Source organism: Hippopotamus amphibius, chromosome 10 (genome assembly GCF_030028045.1).
Source record: "Hippopotamus amphibius kiboko isolate mHipAmp2 chromosome 10, mHipAmp2.hap2, whole genome shotgun sequence".
NCBI lineage: Eukaryota > Metazoa > Chordata > Mammalia > Artiodactyla > Hippopotamidae > Hippopotamus > Hippopotamus amphibius.
In genome coordinates this window covers 115,496,280-115,515,456 of record NC_080195.1, presented here as the reverse complement: position 1 = coordinate 115,515,456, position 19,177 = coordinate 115,496,280, and the positions used below count along the sequence as shown (strand labels likewise).

General features: G+C 52.5%; 1 protein-coding gene across 5 annotated transcripts in view; it reads right to left on the bottom strand.

Moving 5' to 3' along the window:
- The window catches only part of AGPAT3 (1-acylglycerol-3-phosphate O-acyltransferase 3), a 91,429-nt gene extending 72,522 nt beyond the window's left edge, over nt 1-18,907 (bottom strand). For 4 of the 5 annotated variants that reach the window (XM_057696173.1, XM_057696170.1, XM_057696176.1 and 1 more), the window contains exon 1: nt 18,762-18,907. The gene's annotated coding sequence lies outside the window, so the exon portion shown is untranslated. Of the gene's footprint in view, nt 1-18,087; nt 18,129-18,761 lie in introns of those variants that run through there. The other variant, XM_057696172.1, reaches the window with a different exon arrangement.
- Nucleotides 18,908-19,177: the final 270 nt, after the last annotated feature.

The window sequence follows — 19,177 nt, the reverse complement described above, 5'->3', positions numbered from 1 at the left end:
GAAATTCAAAACAGTTATCAATCAAAAAATAAATCAATTAGAAATTAGAAAATCTGTTGAATGGAACCGTAACAAAAACGTGTCACATCACATCTTACAGACTGCAACCAAAAGTTCTTAAAGGGATCGAAGGTTACACTTAAGTGTGTGGTAGAAAATTTCAGAAGGCTGAAAACAAATGACAGAAGACAAGTTAGAAAAACAGAAAGTAAATTAAAACGATGGAAGGAAATAACTTAAAAAGCAGAAATTAATGAAATAAAAACAAACAGAAAACCACAAAGGTGGTTCTTTGAACAGATCAGTAAAACTGGCAGAGTTTTGGGAGAAGAATAAAGATAGAGAGAGAGAGACGTGGATGGTGTCAGGGGCGAGGAGGAGACGTGGAACTTTTTAAAGAGGGAATTATGAGCAGCTTTGGAGTAATAAACGTGAAAACACAGCCAACAGGATAAATTCCTAGGAAGAGCAATGGACCAAAAATACACAGAAAACCGAAAGAACAGGATAACCTTAAGCGGAAGTCACAGGCTGCCCCCAGGAACCCTGGAAGCCCAGGCTCCCGCCTGCACCCCTCACCTGGGGACCACTGCCCTGCAGACGCCCAGCACCCCAGGGCCAGCCCGGCTGGAACCTGGGCTCTCAGACCCACAGGAGAGGGTGACACCGTCTCCCTCAAGTCGGCCTGTGTAAGAAACCAGCCATCACGAGTGGAGAAGACATTTATCTCAAAGTAGTTTCTCAGGAACCAAGGGTGAGCTCGGGGAGCTGACCTGGGCGTGCTGGAGAGCCCACGGAGCGTGCACCGGGTGTCGGGACGCCAGGCGCTCCCGCTCGGGTCCCAGCCCTGCCCCGCGGGGCTCCTGAGGGAGGGCGGCCCCACGCCGCCGGTGGGGCTTGGGGACACTGTCTAGACCCCGGTCCCAGGCCGAGGCAGACCCTTGCTCTCCAGTAAGACCAGTGCTTCCACTCCAGCTAGGTCTCTGGGGTGAAGGTTATGTTTCTGAAGAACACAGAGCATCACTGTTAGCTGATTACTAAGGGTAACGGGGGAGAAGGGGGCAGAGACGGAGCGTCCACGTGTACAAGGAGCGGCGATGCCGCCCCAGGCCAGGCCCGCACTCAAGGTCAACCCTCAGCCGCCCCAGGGTGCGCCCCGGCCACGCCCGCCCCGGCCAGGCCCCAGAGGCCGCACACACTGCAGGGCCCACGCAGGCCAGCGAGGGGCGGGACGGGCTGCCCGGCCCTTCAGAGCAGGAGAGCGCCACGCCCCACAGAGAAACCGCAGGCCACGCGCAAGAATGAGGCGGAGACACACAAAGACGAGGTTCACTTCCACACCTTACGCGTCTTAAACCGATGAGTTGCTTATGAAAAGCTTATATGCTGAGAAAGGTACTACCCCCATCACGGGCTCACAGGCAACGTTTTCATGACTTAGACGGGCGGGGGGAGAATGGGGAGTGATGGGGGGAGGAGAAGAGGGAGAGGGAAAGGCTGCACGTGGGGCTCCGCCCCCAGCCCGGGGACTATTCCGGGCTGTCAGGGACAGGGTAGCACACGCCTGGTGACAGCGGAGCCCAGCTGCTCAAGGGTGTCTCTTTTAGGAGATGACAACACACCCATGGCAGAGAGAAGAGGAAGGCCTGCAGGACCCCGTGTCCCTCGGACGCTGTGAGCAGGACCACGGCAGACCGCCAAGGGCCAGCGTCGGAGAAGCAGAAGCAGCTGCCCCGGGGCTGGCGGCCTTGGCCTTCCTGTCTGGGGCCACACTGGCCTGAGGAAGCCAGAGCTGTGGCCACCGCGCTCTGGACGCATCCCTCCGGACACCGTGCGCACTGGGTGCAGACCCTGGGGGCCCTGAGCCCTGGCCCCACCTGGAATCCCCGCCAGGAGGGGACGAGGGGGAGTCCCGTGTGTCCCGGCCTCTCCAGATGGCGGTGGGGCTGGGCCGTGCTGAGGGCCCAAGGGCTGGCGGGTCCCCCAGACCTTCCCGCTCACTGTGCAGGGATTGTGTTAACAGGGCTGGTGTCTGTTTCACAGCTGGTTTTGGGGGGCAGGTCCCCCTGGACTCCTACTCTCAGAGTTCAGGGCCCAACCCCACTTGGAGCAAACAGCACGACCTGGTCATTACACACACTGACGGGTCCAGGAAAGCAGCCGCCTGCCTGGGAGACGCCCCGGGGGCATCCTCTGCCTGTCCCCACCCCCCACGCGACACCCACCAGGGCCGGGGTCCTGACGCGCCCAGGCATTTCCAGATTGGAACACACAGCCTTTTGAAATTCTGGGTGTGGATGAGCTATGAAACCCATTTCTCTACAGAAGATATTATATATAAAGAAGATATTACTATAAAGAAGATATTACCAAATATTCTATTAATAACAATATGAGACACACCAGGTGGTCAGTATTTGCCAGGCTCTGTTCTGAACATTTCACATGTATTAACCGCACTTGGTCAGAGGCACGGGGTCCTGCAAGGTAGAGACTTACACACTAGACAAACCTCCCGCGACTCCTGGGGGCTTGGGGCCCAGAGACAAAGGACCCACCCAGGTCAAACAGCTCCACCCTCACAAGGCCACTTAGAACCACGACCAGCGCATCTAGTGGAAACACGACAGGGGCCAAAATGCAATTTTAAATCTAGTGGCTGCATTAAAAAATAAAAAGAAATGGGCAAACAAGACACAGAAGCAACCCAAGTGCCCATCAACAGAGGAGCAGATAAAGAAGATGAGGCATACATATACAATGGAATATTACTCGGCCATAAAAAGAATGAAATCTTGCCATTTGCAGCAACATGGATGGACCTAGAGATGATCATACTAAGTGAAGTAAGTCAGACAGAGAAAGACAAATATCATATGATGTCACTTATACGTAGAATCTTAAAAAATGATACAAACGAGCTTATTTACAAAACAGGAAACAGACTCACAGACATAGGAAACAAATTTACGGTCACCAAAGGGGGGAGTGGGGGGAGGGGGAGATAAATTAGGAGTATGGGATTAGCAGATACAAACTACTATGTATAAAATAGGCACAGTACAAGATTTACTGTACAGCACAGGGAACTATATTCAATATCATGTAATAACCTTTAATGGAAAAGAATCTGATAAAAAAGCATACATATATACATAACTGAATCACTTGGCTGTACACTTGAAACTTACACAATATTGTAAATCAACTCTACTTCAATAAAAAAGAGAACTAGGCAAAAATAATTTAATTACAGTTTATTTAACCCAATATATCCAAAATATTATCATTTCGACATCTAGGCAATCTGAAAGAGTATTAGTGAGATATTTTACTTTTTTCACACTAAGTCTGTGAACCTAGTGTGCACTCCTCCCTGACACTACATCTCGATCCAGACCAGCCACGTCTCACGCGTGGCTCTAGGGGCCGTGGCTCTGGGCCGCACAGGTTCAGGTACGACACACTGGCTCTTATTTGCTTCCCATTCCCTCTTCCATATACATGTTAAGAATTTTAGAAAGTTTCAGTTCTACCAACTCTTTGGCTTCACCCGTGTCCACAATGGTTAACTCCTCCACTGGACGGCAGGTACAGGGGGTTCACCTACTGAAGCATGTCTTAATTTGAAAAAAAGAAGCTAACCCACTCCTGGAAGTACAATATAATCAACAAGTTACAAAATAACAATTATGACAAGATTATTAAATACTTCCAATTTTCCTTTTCTTCTATAAAATCCAGAGGAGAGGAAGAAACCGATCCCTCTCTGGAAATGAATATACTGTACCTGACAAGGTACAAACACCCAGCAATTCCCGTCCCCTGCAATTTCCTTTTCTTCCTAGAAGAAGTCTTGTTTGGAAGAAGCCTCTCTCTTACACGTGTTCTCTCTCCCTCTCTCCATCCCGGTCTCTCCCGCCTCTGTCTCTGCCGCGGTCTCTGTCTGTGTGTGTATGTGTCTCTCCCAGTCCCCCCACCGCCCAGTTTGGAAGGATCAACCCTGTCATCACACCCCCAGCCTGGAACAAACCCTTCTCGCTGAGCACGGCTCACGCACTGCTACTTGTCACACGTGTCGAGTTAGACACAATGAAGCTCCCCTGAAAGGTCCAGGCAGCCGCCACCCGCTCTCTCCGTGTCGGCGCAGGGGGGTCGGTGCCTCTCTTTACCTGTGTGCTTGTTCAGGCTTTTGGTGGGTGTGTGTGAGTGTGAACAAGAAGAATAACTGGCAGAAGTCATTGCTTTAAATAAAACAGTCCTACCATCCACATGACTGCACGTCTTGACATTTATTTTCAAAGGGCCACAGGTGTGTATGTCACACACACACACGGCAATAAAACTGCTGAGAAAGGGAGATTACCCCCCTGAGCCCATCAGAGTCCCGAAGGACAAAGCAGGTCAGGCCCATTCAGGTCCATTCCACCAAAAGCCTGAAACTGAACTTGCAGGATTAAACAATCAGGGCTCCCTGCAAAGTGCCCGCTTGGCTTCCCCCCAGTGATTCACAAACGCAGCCCCGCGCCCCCGAGGAGCAGCCTCGGGACGGATGCACGAGGCGCCCTGCCCGCCCCCACCGCACAGCAGGCAGCTGCCTCCCCGGGGTGGGTGGCCAGCATCCCTGCTACCCTCAGGGATGCTTTAGAGGGAAAAGAAGCTGATTCCGCACCGAGGGAGATGTCAGGCTGGCACAGAAAGCCGGCACTTCTGCAACGTCAGACAAACACCCCGTCTGGGTGCGGGCCGGTGAACAGCGACCTCCCCCATGTTCCAGAAACCTGCCAGACCCACCAGGACGCACCTTCTGCAGAAACGGAGAGCAGCACAGACGGACAAAACCCGCCACCCTCCTGCTCTGCACCCGAGGGCATCAGATGAGAGTCAGCCGGGACCCTGGTCAGCTGCCCAAGGACGCGGTGGCCACTTTGGGGACAAGTCTGTGCAGAGCCCCGCCGTGTCCATCCCTGCCCTCCCTGCGGGGCTCACGGCCCCGGGACACGTGTCCACGCGCTGCTGTCCCCAGGCAGCCCCGCCAGGACCCCCCACTCACCCCCACGCACCACATCGCTGCTCCAACGCGTGTGGCACCTCACGTGACCCCGCTTTACAGAGCACCTTCACACGTGATGTTTTCCAATCCTCGTATGCCCCTGGGGGACCATGAGGAGCGACGGATCCCCACCGAGAGGCGTGACGTCACCTGCCAGGAGCCACTCGAGCCCGTGGCCCATCCCACACCTCCCACGGGAGAAAGGCCAGTCACCTGCCATGTATTTGCACTTCGGACCTTAACACAGGGGACAGGGTCGGTTATGCTACTGCCGTAGTTCACAGTGACATGCAGGGAAAAGTCTCAGGATGCTGGATTTCAAAACTGGACAGTGAAGTGGGAATGAGAAAACTATTCGGCACCTGGAACGGTGTTATTCTGTCACGTGTTCCTGGTGCGCGTGGACACAGACGGGGTAAGTCAGCCACGAGGGTCTGACGTCTCCGGCCACGCAGACCCCTGGCTCCGCGATCGCCGGGAGGACGTGCCCTCGGGAAGCCGACCAGGGTGCCTGCTGGACTCACGACGGGGAGACAGGCACAGCTTCGGGGCCACCAGCAGGGCTGGCTGCAGGCGCCGCTGTCCACACGAGAGTCAAGCGCAGCCCCCCTGGTCTTTACCCAGGGACAGGAGCAGATGGCAAAGGTCAGCAGTGTGACATGAAGGGAGGAAAGCGGGCCCCGAAGACAGCCTGCACAACCTGGGCCGGGGGTACGTGTGTGTGTGCGTGCACGCGTGCACGTGTGAGCGTACGGGAGTGCACGTGTGTGCCTCCCAACTCAGACTCGGGACGGGGAAGGCCTCCTGGCGAACTGACAGCTGGGGATGGGCAAAGATCCACCAGGCAGAGGTGCAAGGTGAGTGCGCCGCCGGGGAGAGGCTGAGACCGGGGGTGGGGGCGACCCTGAGGACCAAGAAGAGGAGGCGGCGCCCGCGGGGCATCGCCGCAGGGGGCTGGAGCCAGGGAGTGACAGGGACAGTGCTGGGGCCACTGAATCAGAACCGCGACGCGCTGTAGGGCAGGAATCTGGGGGAAGCAGAACTGGAGGCCCAGGAGCTTCAGGGGGACGCTGGAGCAGCCCACGCGCGGCCTGTCGGGGGCGGGGATCCGTGAGGTTCCACGACGGACGGGGTGGGGGGAGACACAGGGGAAGGGGCCAGGGGCGGGGCAGGGGCCTGGCTTGGACACCAGCGCGGTGACCTCACTGTAGGACATGGCGGAGGGGTGGTTCGCGGCTGCAGGAGGAACAGCCGGGAGAGGGCTGCTGAGATCGGGGTGCCTGGTCTGAGGATGCACGGCCTGCAGGGGAACCTGTGGGCCTGGGTTTGGGGCCCGAGCTGAGAGCACAGCGAGCGGGGGTCACACCGCGCAGGTAATCGGACAACAAGGAGGGGCAGGAGGCCCCCAGCAGACACACCCTCGGGCAGCGCCCCAAAGAGCACCACCCCAGGCGCCTGACGGTCTCTCCCGTCACTTTTATTTTCTAGTTTTGAAATCTGACCTCCTAAGATGTACTAACCACCTTTAAAAAATCATGCTCTTTCACTTTTACTGGCTTATCCTGCATATTGCACACACATGGTAGTTTCTCAGCTACCAAAAATGTTATTTGAAGAAAACTGTTTGGAAGGGGGCTTAGTCTCCAGTTCTAAAGAAAAGCAGACACCGCCTCAGCTGTACGGACGACAGAGATGTCGATGGGAAGTTAAGTTCATTGAGGACAAAATCTGAGTCACGTTTGCAATTGTGTCCCAAACTGGTGAAAGCACTTGATAAAGATGTGAAGGGGGTGCAAGGCCCCCCCAGCTTTAAGCTCCCCAGATACCATACTTGTCTTCCACAAGGTAGTTTTAGGCCAGGATAAAATTTCCCCCAGGTTAGCTCAGTCACTTAGGTACACTCGAACCCACGCATCCCTGACTCTCAGTATTGCTTTCCTCATGAGGATTTGTACAGACTCACCTGAGCAATCTCCTCAAGCTCAGAGTTTTGTTTGGGGATAATTTTCCTTCTTCAGCAATGATGTCTTCAGAAGTTCCCTGTTTTGAATCCAGAAAATTAACCTATAATGGTTGCAGGCCAGTCCCTCTCCTGGGCTCCTGGAAGAAGCAGAACCTCTCCAGGGAGATGTGCTCATGGGAATCTGCAGACAAAGTCCTCCTGAATACAAGATCACAACCCAAGTTACAGGGCACAGAAGAAATTAGCTTCAGGGAATGAGAGGTCACATGACAAATGGTGGAATTCAACCTTCAAGATGTTGAGACTTCGGTATTATTTTGGGTGTTATTATTACTTTGGCACTATTTTTTGCAGCATATAAAATAATATGCTTAATCAGACTCCCTGACTTCAAACTATACTCCAAAGCTACAGTGATCAAGACAGTATGGTACTGGCACAAAAAAAGAAAAATATAGATCAATGGAACAGACTAGAGAGCCCAGAGATAAACCCACGCACATATGGGCACCTTATCTTTGACAAAGGAGGCAAGAATATACAACGGAGAAAAGACGGCCTCTTCAATAAGTGGTGCTGGGAAAATTGGACAGCAACATGTAAAAGAATGAAATTAGAACACTTCCTAACACCATACACAAAAATAAACTCAAAATGGATTAAAGACCTACATGTAAGGCCAGACACTATCAAACTCCTAGAGGAAAACATAGGCAGAACACTCTATGACATACATCAAAGCAAGATCCTTTTGGACCCACCTCCTAGAATCATGGAAATAAAATCAAGAATAAACAAATGGGACCTCATGAAACTTAAAAGCTTTTGCATAGCGAAAGAAACCATAAACAAGACAAGAAGACAACCCTCAGAATGGGAGAAAACACTTGCCAATGAAGCAACGGACAAAGGATTAATCTCCAAAATATACAAGCAGCTCATGCAGCTCAATATCCAAAAAGCAAATAACCCAATCCACAAGTGGGCAGGAGACTTAAATAGACATTTCTCCAAAGAAGGCATGCAGATAGCCAACAACACATGAAAAGATGCTCAACGTCACTACTCATTAGAGAAATGCAAGTCAAAGCTACGAGGTATCACCTCACACTGGTCAGAATGGCCACCATCACAAAATCTAGCAACAATAAGTTTTGAGAGGGTGCGGAGAAAAGGGAACTCTCCTGCACTGTTGGTGGGCATGTAAGTTGGTGCAGCCACTATGGAAAACAGTTTGAAGCTTCCTTCAAAAACTAAAAATAGAACTACCATATGATCCAGTAATCCCACTACTGGGCACTTACCCTGAGAAAACCATAATCCAAAAAGAAACATGTACCACAATGTTCACTACAGCACTATTTACAATAGCCAGGACATGGAAGCAACCTAAATGCCCATCAGCAGATGAATGGATAAAGAAGATGTGGCACACATATACAATGGAATATTACTCAGCCATAAAAAGGAATGAAACTGAGTTAACTGTAGTGAGGTGGAGGGACCTAGAGTCTGTCATACAGAGCGAAGTGAGCCAGAAAGAGAAAAACAAATACCGTATGCTAACACATATATATGGAATCTAAAAAAAATGGTACTGATGAACCCAGTGACAGGGCAAGAATAAAGATGCAGATGTAGAGAATGGACTTGAGGACACAGGGTGGGGGGTGAAGGGGAAGCTGGGAGGAAGTGAGAGAGTAGCATTGACATATACACACTACCAAATGTAAAACAGATAGCTAGTGGGAAGCTGCTGCATAACATAGGGAGATCAACTCAATGATGGGTGATGACTTAGAGGGCCAGGACAGGGAGGGTGGGAGGGGATATGGGGATATATGTATAAATACAGCTGGTTCACTTTGTTGTACAGCAAAAACTGGCACAATAGTGTAAAGCAATTATATTCCAATAAAGAGCTTAAAAATAAAAAATAAAAAAACTAAAAAATATGCTTAGAGATAAAAGAGGAAATTGAAATACGTGTGGAGAGAAGAGCACCGAGCAAGAGAAGAGAACCGCGGAGAACGTTCAAGGATGAAAAATACAGTCATCGAAACGCAGAGTTTAATGAGCTAGTGAAACAGCAGATTGGACAGAGATGAAGATGGAGCTGGAAAACTGGAAGGGAAAGCTGAGGAAATCGCCCAGAACGTGGCAAGAAAAAAAAAATGACTAAAAGGCAAACATGAACAAGAGTTTAAGAGGCTTGGAAGATGGTGTGAGGAAGTCAAGCATACGGTAGATGCAAAATACAGCAAAAGAATGGCTGAAATTTTTCCAGAATTACTGAGACACAAAACTTTATCCTCAGGAAGCACACTGACTGCAGAGCAGGAAAATAAGCAGAAACCCATCCTGGAGATGCCACCATGAAAATGAAGAGTACTGGATGTAAAAGGGACCACCAGCCCAGCAGACAGGAAACAGGACTGACGCAGGAAGGACCCTGGAACTGGTGGCCAACTCCCTAAGCCCCGAGATGGTGACGTGGTATAACCCACATCCAAAGAATGCCACGCAGACCATGTCCTCCGCCCACAAGGCTTCTGCAGTGAAGTCAATAATAAATAATAATATTTATCATTATTATCTAAAATCCCCACGCATTTAGAAAATAAAATTACCTTCGGTATCACTCACGGGTCATAGAAGAAAATGACAGATTTTTAAATGCTCAGAAACTGAGCAATGACATTACTACACACCAAAACATACAGGACACAGGACAGCAGAACCAGGAAGGAAAGTTACAGCCTTAAATGCTTATGATAAAAATAAAGTCTGAGGGATTTCCCTAGTGGCGCAGTGGTTAAGAATCCGCCTGCCAATGCAGGGGACATGGGTTTGAGCCCTGGTCCAGGAAGATCCCACATGCTGCGGAGCAACTAAGCCCGTGCGCCACAACTACTGAGTCCATGTGCTGCAACTACTGAAGCCCACATGCCTAGAGCCTGTGCTCCACAGCAAGAGAAGCCACCACAATGAGAAGACAGCACACTGCAAGGAGTAGCCCCCACTCTCTACAACTAGAGAAAGCCTGCACACAACAATGAAGACTCAACACAGTCAAAAAGAAAGGAAGGGAGGGAGGGAGGGAGGAGAAAAATAAGTCTGAAAATTAAGAAACTATGCTTATAAAAAAATAAAAAAAAGTTAACCTTTCAACTCAATAACTTGTAAAGGGAACACCAGAAAAAAACCCAGGGAGCATAGAAAGAAATGATGACAACATATGGAGAAATTAATGACAACAGGAGCCAAAGATGTGACAGACAAGAGCTATGAGATGGAAAGTCGGCTCTTTGCGAACAGCAATGAAACAGAGAAGCCTCTGCTAAGACCAATCAAGAAAAAAGAAAAGCAAAAGCAATTCTAGGAACGAAAGGGGGAGCTTGATGTCAGATACAGTAGAGATTTGAAAATTAAGAAAATATTATGACCTTTGTCATAAGAAACTGACAACGTTACTGATGTGGATGCTGGGGTAGACAGGTCTAAGATGACCCCATGGTTCACACCCTCGTGTAACCACACTCTTGATGGTGAGCTGGCCCTAGCGACTGGTTTCCAACAAAAAGAGCACGAGAAAAATAGTGCAAGGTGGCCTCCGAGATGCAGTTTACAACGCTGAGCCTGCATCTAGCTGGCCCACGCCCCCTCTCCCTCTCTCCCTCCCTCTCGCTCTGACGGACAAATTGTCAGGCTGGGGAGGCCCTCAGAACACGGACAAGGACCCGAACCCTGACAACACGTGAATGAACTTGAAGAGGGATCCTTGCCCTGTGGTACCTTCAGATAAGACCGCAGCCCCGGGCGACACCTTGGTCACAACCATGAGGGACCCGGGCCTGAGGACCCAGCTAGGCGGAGCCTGGATTCCTGCACCACAGACACTGTGAGATGGGAAGAGCTGCTGAGAGCCTGAAAGTGTTGGGGTCATTTGTTACATAGCAGCAGGTAATGAACGAAGCAGATAACACACTCTCTCTCTCTTTTGTAATTTCATTGTTTTAAACAGGTAACATAATCCAAGGAGATACAGTAACAGACGGTAACCCCTCCCTGCGGCACCTCCCCACCCCTTATGAGAAGTCTCAAGTCTCCCCCCCCCCCCCCCCCGCCCCCGTATTGAAAGGTGAGAAGGTGTTCTCACCCCCACCATTCCATTGGCTGCCCTAAACCCCGCCCTCCCCCACCCCACCCCCCAACAGTGGGCTGATGGCGGGCAGTGCTGCCTGTGGCCATCCCACCCGCACGGCCGTGCGTCTCTAACGCCCAGTGGTCCGCGCCCACACCAGAGCTCTGTGCCCACACCTGGCCCGGGCCCTCTCCCTACACTGTGGCCCCAAGTGGGGGGTGGGGTAGGCCGGCCTCTCTCTGTGCTCTTATCGCTGCGTCCCCCCGATGGCCCGTGAAGGAAAGTCGTGAATCTCTTCACCTCCATCGTTTGCCCCTTGGTTCCCAGGAGGAGCCACAGGAAGACTCGGCACTAAGCGGCCTCCGGGTCTGTACCAACAGCAATGGGAAAACTGGGCAGCACGTTCTGAAAAGCAGGACAAAAACGCCCCATCGCACTTCCATGCAATACGGTCCTGATGGCTCAGCCCAGGCGTAAACAGGATGCAAAAACATGAGAGGCATAAGGAAGGAACGAAGCCATCACCATTCCTTGTCTATGAAGAAAACCCCCAAACCTATAAGTAAGTTTTAAGAAAAGAGATTGGCAAAGTGACTGGGTATAAAATCAGCACCCAAAATCAACTGCATTTCTGTTCAACACCAACAAGAGTTAGAAACTTTTTAAATAAAAAATAAAATTAAAAAATGCCACTTATGAAAGTAACAAAAACAAGGATACGCAGGAATGAACTTAACCACAGAATAGAAGATTGTATACAGAACAGTATATAAGGGCTTTATTAAAAGCCATTTACGAAGATCTACATTAGTGGAGACACATCACGTTTACAGCAGGAAGGCTTAATACCATAAACATAAAGTTCCCCCAAGTGATCTACAGAATTGGTGCAATTTCTAAACCCTGACAAAGTTTCTCATGAAACTTGACAAGCTGATTTTAACATGTACACAGAAAAACAAAGAGCAAGAAAAGCCAAGTGCTCTAGACACCCGGGTGGCAGGGAGCGGGGCCCGGGAGGATGTCCAGACAGCAACGAGGCGGGGAGAGGCTGCGGGGCTGCCCTCGCAGACGCACCCACCAGCCGGACAGAGAACCCAACGGAGGGGACGGACACGTGTCTGCAGTGACACCACAGGTCATCAGGGGAAGAGGGTCGATCCGCTGAGGCTGGTGTGAGGACAACTGTCATCCACGTGGACACAGAGCTCCTGACCTGTCTACTCCCGAGGGACTACGGGCCCCAGCGTGGCAAGTAACGTTACAACTTCTACGAGAACACACAGAACACGCGAGTGACCCCAGGGTTGGGAAGGATGTCTCAGCAACACTTGAAAGGCCACAAAAGAAAACGTGATAAACTCTACGTTAAATGAAGAATTTCCACTCATCAGAAGAAAGTAAAAAGACCAGACGTGGTTAGGAACGGCACCGGATGCACACACTACCACAAAGGGTTACTACCCTGAAGGCGCAAAGAAACACAGCATATAGAGCTGTATTTAGAGAAGATGTAAGAAAAAGCTGTCACCCAACAGGAGAAGGCATGAAGGGACTCACAGGGGAGGAAGCACGTCTACCAGTAAACATGAGGAGGTGCCCAGCTCCATGTACCAGGAAACACAAATCAAGGCCACAATCAGACAGCAACATTTTGCATCCCAATGATAATCCCACATGCGGAGGAGTACGTGGGTCCACGTACACCCCGTGCGTGGCTGTGTAGTCTGGGATCACCACTCTGGGAAACAGCCCAGTGTAAACGTCACTGTGTACGTTTTAACCTGCCTGGCCTCCCACTCAGAGCACACCAGAGGCTGCACAGCTCTCCACGTGTAACCAAGAGGCGTTCCATCAGAATAGAGCAAGATGAAGAGTGCCTTCTGGTAAAGGTCCCACTGCATTTTGTAAACATTACTTTTTGAAGATTTCATCCTTACATGGACCTTAGGGGGGGCCTCCTGCACGCACTTGGAGACACACAGAGTTCCTCTGCTCCCTGACTGACACCTCTCTGGGTACCAAATCTTCTCTTTCCCTCTACCTGCCATCACAGGACCCCATCCTGTTTCCAGCAGCCATGCTTGAGATAAGACAATTCTTTTGGTTTGCATCTGTACATAAAGTCCTGGGTTTCTGTTATTTGTTTTTTTGCTTCTCTTGCATGCATTTTGAAAGGGCCCATTTTGTCCTCATTTCATTGGCTCACTTACTTTATTTTGAAAATTAAACAAATATTGCAGACCAGAAGTTGTAAAAATAGTGGCCCACAGGCTAAATTCAAGCAGCAACACTTTTCATTTGCCTGCACAGCTTGTTAAAAATAAGTAATTGCTTATAAAGATCTAGATTTGGGGCGTGTCTCAGCAGACCAAAGAGGCAGTGACTTCGGTGCCATACCTGCCTGGCATGTCTGCTGGACGTTCGTGTCCAGGGGTCCATGGCTGGGGGTCAGAGGCAGGAGGTCAGTGGGGTCAGAGGCTGGGGGCCAGAGGGGTCAGAGGCTGGGGGTCAGGCAAGTCACATCCGAGAGAAGAGACATCCAGGCATCACTCGTCCGCACGGCCGTCCCTGCCCGTCGCTCGTCAGATCTGTGTTTACAACTTTCACACATAGCTTTGTTTACCAAAGTAGAAACATTTATAACCAATAACTCATTAAAATCTAAAGAAGAGACGTGCCAGGTACAAAGCAGTTGGGGCTCCAGGAAGACACCCTGCTGGCCTGAAGCTGGAACTGGACGGCAGGCCACCGCTGCATCCTCTAACATGTCTTCTGGGACTGGAGTCACAGCAGTAAGCGCCTCGACAGGAAACTGAAGAGAGCCACCACGCGCCACCACGCGCGTGCTCTGACCTCTGCCACTCGTCGAGAAGCGCTCTTCCTCCTTTCATCGCTGGATGCCCACTTCTGCGTACCAGCTCACCACCAGTCACAGCAGAGGGGCCCAAATAACAGCTCGAGGGCCCTGCCAGACTGAGGGGCTTTTCCCAAAACGAAACTAGAACGCTGCCTGGGCCGAGGGATTATTTTTACTGTTGGGATTATGTGGAGTTATTTCTACTTCTGTGGATTCCAAGTCACTAAACTTTGTCTCTGAGGCTGTCACGGCGCTTCGACACTCAGACCCACCTCCAGAGAGAGCCTGCCGCCGGGGTGGGGGGGTGCCTGCCATACCTGGCCACACGCGGGACGGGGCCCGAGGACCCCAGGCCAACTTTCTCCCAGTCCTCCGCGCTCCCTGTCCCCTCGCTCAGGGGTCAGATCAGGCCCTCCTGCCCCTCCCTTCAGCCCCCACAGCGTTCCCCACCCCCAATCTCCTGCACGTCTCGTCTTGGCGTCCTCTTCACGCGGAACCCAAATGGGTGACGGCTGCATGGAACAACCTGACTTGTCTCGGTTTGGCAAAAACCACTCCTGGGAAACCTTAGTTTGCAAGGTTTACCAAACTGATGAATTTCTCTCCGAACATAAGGATGCTGTGTATCTCCATCCATTCATTCACTCAGTCACTGCAGTTAGACTGGGACGATGGTCTAATTAGAAATCGATGTACGGAACACATAACCCAATCATAGCACATTATTTATATTAAGTCAAGAGGCAGCGCTTCACGTCACTGCTACCGAGTGTAAAATGAAAAGCTGAGTACACACGAATTTGCATAAATGGAGTTTCCTTCTTCCCCGGGCAATATCATTTCCAGCATGTACCTGTTTCTGTCATCTTCGATGGGGGTTTCTGAGCCTCAGTCCACCAAGCCTAGCCTCCTACAAGCAAAAAGTTTTTTCTTTTCTTTTTTTTTCCCAAGGTATACTATGACATTAGATCATTTATTATGTAATGAGTACTTCTGTGAAGCCAGTCACTGAGTTTCTGCTTCAAAAATGTAGATTTTCATAGACTGAGTTTTCTGAGCACCAAGTTGGTTTGGATTCAGTGAGCGCTTGCTGGAGGTCTACACGCATCACTTGCCAGCTGAGGACCTAGGCTTTCCCACCCAGTTCCTCCCTCTGTGTGATGGGGCAGCACTCTGTCCTTACAGGCTTGTTTTGAGAACGAAACAATACAATGAGCCCATAAGACGCCTCACGGAGGTGCCATAATTGTAGCTGTTGTCATCAGACCAGACGCAAAGCAGGGACACATTTATAAAGTTTTCAGGTCAGGAAATCAAGTGATGAAGAGAAAAAGAGCCCCTGTTTCTGGAGCTCTGGAATTCAGCCTCCCGCCCCCACCCCCACCCCCACCCCCAGGGGTGCAACCGCCCCGGCTCACAGGCTCCGCCAGAGCAGGCCAGGTAAAGGTGTTCCTGGCTGCGGCTTTCCACGGCTGCTCACGGGAGAACGCGCTCCCATCCTCCTCACTGCTGACTCCATTCCCCACCCACTTGCAGAAAGGAGCCAGACGAGCCGCATCAATGATGCATGGCCTCCGGGGCCACCTGGGGACAGGCCTCTCGGCCTCTCGGCGGCTACAGGAGGTTCCCACCACGGGTGCCCAGCTTCGGTTTTCGTCCTGTGTGATGCAGAGCACTGCTGCCTATCACATGCTGAAGGACACGCTTCTTTCCATTGGTAACACGAACATCTAAAATGTATCCTATCTGTGACCTTCTAGCTGTACTTGGGGAAAGACACGGGCAATTAAAGCACAGCGTCCAGGGCCAAAGTCTCCAGCCCTGCAGCGGGAACTTGGGCCAACCTTCCCCAGGGAATCTGCTCCTCCACCTCCAAAGAGAAACACAGGCGCCGCCCCGAGATTATCTGTGTTTCAGTTTCTCGCACTTTGGTTGACAAAGATAATCAGGACATGGTGAATTCTTCTAAATGACTAAGTGAGAGACTGGCCCAGGCTGAACCACTAATGTGTTTGCCTAAAATCTAGCATTTTGAAGTTAGTAATCTAGGATTAGTTTTAAGATGACTACAAAGTGGTTTTAGAAACAGCAGACTGTCAGGGTCATTCTGCTTTACAATGTGAAACAGCTCATTTAAAACCTGAAGAATTCCTTGGTTAACCAAAAGTAAAACCTATGAAATTTCCAAGCAATTGTTTTACAAAATTCAGCCCAATTTGACTGTCACGTACTTTTCTCAATTAGAAGACTGAGTAACTAAAGATCTCACATCATATAGTACGAATCATTAAGAAATGGGCAAATGTAGCCAGTTGCATCCACTGCTTTGCTCAATAAATATCAATCAGCCACAACTTGTAACAGTAAAACATTGGAGTTTTCCATGAGGCCCAAGAGGGAAGAAAAAGATGGAAGCAGATGCCACTGATTTTGTCACGGGTGGAGTTTGATGGGATCAGGCTAACTGCTAACAGCAAGGGGCTGGCACTGATCTCCACTGAAGCCCCCCCCCTCCCGGGTTTCCCACGCTAGGTCAGGCTGAAAGCCAGGGGAAGGTGTGTGTTTTGGGGTCAAATGCAATTGGACATGTTAACCACACCTTCCCCCATCCCCTCCCCCAAAAACCCCAGTAAATATGGCTCTTCTCAAACACAATTTGTTTCTCATTTTCCCCGTTTATAATGATTTCAACATTTCCCTCCTACCTCTGATCTGACCAGGGATAAGAGCGTTTACAGACTTTTAGCAGACTGATAGGGCTGAGAAGGTGGGAGTCCATGGATTTCGTTCAAATCCTGGCCAGGCGGATTTGTGACCCAACCTTCAGGAGGTGACCAAACCCCTGGTTTTCTCAGACCACTCTTTTCCAAGGCTGACGTACCACCAGAGGCATCGCACGTACACGGCCAACCCTGTGCATTAGGGCCCACGCTAGTTAACGTGGGACACAGGAGTAACGATGGACAGACCAGATCACCTTGGTGGATACGCGTGTTCTAACTTTCAAAATAAACAGCTGCTCTCAGACGGCTTCCCCGGCCCGGACACCCAGGGTGGGAGAGGCGCAGCAGCAGCCTCCCAGGAGGCGGCTTCCAGAATCCACATCCTGGCAATGCAAGCGTCCCTTCTGCATCTGCCAGTCCCTCCTGCGACACACACTTACAGCCTGCTCCCGCAGGTCCTCCAGGCTACTGCTCAGCCTCAGCCCTCTTGGCAGAGACGCCTGGGCAGGCCCCACACGGACGCGGTGAACAGCACACTCTGGCCGTCACAGCCAGTCTGCATGCATGTGAAGTTTGGTTCAAAACATGAAGGCACGTGTCCCTTCCAAGGCCCAGAAGAGGCTCTGTGCATTCTGAGTGTCAATCACATGTGTGTGTATGAATGTCAGTTACATGTGGGGTCTTTTTTTAAAACAATGTCATCAAGCAGATTCCCTCAGAGTGGCTGAGAAGGGGATACAGAAGTGAGTTGTCACAGGCCAACTCTGAAACTTTGAAGGGGGGTGGAGTCAGGATGATCTAGATAAAGGGGAGGGGCTGCAGTAAGGAAATGATCAAAGGAGAATGCTCAGAATCTCACTGACACGCCTCATGGAGCCTTTACACGCAGTACGTGTTGATTAGCTATCCCTAAATGAGTACAGTCGGCCTAATTTAGAACAGGCAGGGGGTCCCCCGTCTCAGTCCAACATCACTGGGCCCCTCAGCACACAGCCCTCGCCAGGGCAACCACCCAGCACTCGGGGGTTGGGATCTCTGGGTGATTTCCACCCTGAACATGGGTGGCAATTCTCATTCCAGTCTGTCTCAAGGCCAGTGGCCCTCCTCACTTTTCTTTCTCATAAGATCATATTTCCTAAGAAAAGGAACCTAACTGCTCTAGTAGTCTCTTGGAGGGGACTGTTTACAGTGTGCTTTAAAAAAGTCTGGGAAGCCATTTATAAAATCATTTTCCCTATTGCACTGAACTTCTTTCAAAGTTGGAGGGAGGGAGGGAGGGAGGGAGGGAAGGAAGGAAGGAAGGAAGCAAGCAAGCAAGCAGGGAGGGAGAAAGAGAGAGAGAACCTGCACAATTTTTCAAGGTGGCTTCAGCTGCTAGTCATCCTCCCTTCCGGAGACCCCGGGCCAGGATCAAACGTCCCGGGTCCCCCGGGCGGCCCTGCGGCGGCGGCGGCTCTCCTCCCACATAGCTCTGGGATTACTGACCGACCCCGTCGCCTGACGGGGACCGTGGACATTCACAGCCGGCCTTTGGTCCAGACGCCACTCGGTCACCTCCGAACACTCGGCGCCCGCCCCCGCCGCGCAGTCCCACCCGCAGCCCTCCCTCCCCGCCGGGCAAAAAGTGAAAGCGACCCGCGGCCGCAGCGCGCGGGGCCCGGGTGCCCAGCGCCCCAAGGCGGGCAGGGGCGCGTCGCGGCCGCGGGGAGCAGGGGGCCCGCGCAGGTCCGGGGTGGGGGGTAGAGGGGTGTGGAGAGGGGCGAGGGTCGCCCGCGCGCCTCCCGCGGCGCCCCCGCCCGCAGCGCCCCTGCCCGCGCGGCGGGGACCGGCCCTGGGCCCGGCCGGACGAGGCCCCGCGGAGGCCGGGGGTGGGGGGTGGGGGGGAGCCCGCGGCCCCGGCCCCGCCGGGCGGAGCGCAGCCGGGCGCGCCGGGCGCTGCGGGCGGGGGGCGACCGACCCGGGGGCGGCGGGCCGGGCGGGGCGGGGCGGGGGCCGACCGCGGGGCCCGCGCCGCTCACCTGCAGCCGCCGCCGCCGCCGCCTGCTCGTCGCGCGTGGCCCCGGCGTGGCCTCCGGGCGCTCCGGCCGCTGCGCTCCGGCCCTGGGCGCGCCCGGCCCTGCGTCGGGCCTCAGCGAGTGCGGCGCCCGCCGCCCCCGGCCCCCATCCCGCCCCGCCCGGCCCGCGCCCTCCGCCCTCGGCCGCGCCGCCCCGCCACTTCCTGTGCGCGGCGATCGCACAGTTCCGCCGGCGCGCGGGGCGGCGGGGACGCGCGGGGGACACGCGGGGGACACGGGGGGGCGCAGGGGGGGACACGCGGGGGATACGGGGGGGACACACGGGGGGGACACGCGGGGGGGGACACGCGGGGGGACGAGCCAAGGGGACAGGCAGACGCGGGGCGACAGCGGGGGACACGGGACGCGGGGGTGGCAGA